Below are 1,595 nucleotides of genomic sequence, written 5' to 3'. Positions count from 1 at the left end.
CTCCATACCTCAACCTTTAGAAACACAATGAAAAAAAAAAGAAGAAAATCTATAAAACTGAGCGAAAATATTTAGAAATTGACATACAAAAAGCTTATATAGATCACAGTATTTCATGAAAATTTATATCTAAAACAACGAGATACATAAACGCCAACAACAAAACAATTTAGTTTATGCCTGGAAGAAAATACACTATCATCCAACATTCTCTTGAAGACACACTCAACGCTGAAAAGAAATATGCAACAGCTGTCCGCATAGACGGAAATACATATTAATCAATTTTGTTTTGTTTTGTTGTTTTTAAGGGTTTTAGGGCGCTTGCACCTAATTTATTTAGGATATATCATGCAGCGCCAGTAAAAAGGAAGAATATGTGATAGTCAAATTCTAGAATTACAATTAAAGCACCCAAGAAATAGTAAGACAAAGGGGAATAGGGAAAAATAAATATGGATCAGCTTTATGAAGATTCTAAGAGCATACCATCAATGTGCTTAGATTGAGATCACCTAAAAGTCTTATCATGACACAAGCACAGGTTCACACCAAGAAGAATATACACTCAAATGTTTAGAAATCATATATAATATGTAAACAAAACACAATACAGTGCATAACAGATAGATGATTTACAAGACAAAAAATATCATCTCCGAAAAACTCTACTTATTGACTTTTTCCCTCCCAGCTAAGGTATCCGGCCAGGGCCCGGACAAAACCAAGTAATCTCATTCCAAGACAAAGACGAACAACATGCTGGAAAACAGATACAGAGGGATAGAATACACAGTAAGTGCCCCCCTGCCCTCTATGGGAGGTCAGGAACCCCACCCAGATACAGGGGGATAGAGGACACAGTAAATGCCTCCCTGCCCACTAAGGGAGGTCAGGAACCCCACCCAGATACAGGGGTATAGAGGACACAGTAAGTGCCTCCCTGCCCACTATGGGAGGCCATGAACCCCACCCAGATACAAGGGGATAGAAGACACAGTAAATGCCTCCCTGCCCTCTATGGGAAGTCAGGAACCCCACCCAGGATACAGGGGGATAGAAGACACAGTAAATGCCTCCCTGCCCTCTATGGGAAGTCAGGAACCCCACCCAGGATACAGGGGATAGAAGACACAGTCAATACCTCCCTGCCCTCTATGGGAAGTCAGAAACCCCACCGACCCAGTTAATCAACTTTGAAACTATGGACTCACTTCAACAGTCAACAAAAACAACTTCTACTGCATATACAATTCATGTTATTCGTTGAATTTTTTTTCTTAACTCTCTTCTTACCAGCTATTTTTAGAATTTTCTCCCCGAAAATTCTCTCCCACTCAACACAAGAATCGACTTTTCTTACTCAAACAAAAAGTAACAAATGAGCTCTACAAGACAGTGGTTATTATTTATAGCTGCAATCGAAGCTGAAGCATTTCTTTACATTTTGTGATGTACAAGAGAAATCAGAATGAGAAATTGTCGGTTGCATCGTGAAGAATGTGACGATTGTCCGATGGGTGGTAAGAAGAGGGTTAAAGCGGCTATGTAGTCTTGTGGTATGACACTCGTTTTCGGATCGGAATGTCCTGGGT

The sequence above is a fragment of the Berghia stephanieae genome, chromosome 8 (assembly GCF_034508935.2).
Source record: "Berghia stephanieae isolate SIO BIC M18660-M18661 chromosome 8, UCSD_Bste_1.3, whole genome shotgun sequence".
In the NCBI taxonomy this organism is placed as follows: domain Eukaryota; kingdom Metazoa; phylum Mollusca; class Gastropoda; order Nudibranchia; family Aeolidiidae; genus Berghia; species Berghia stephanieae.
This window is presented reverse-complemented; position numbering follows the sequence as displayed.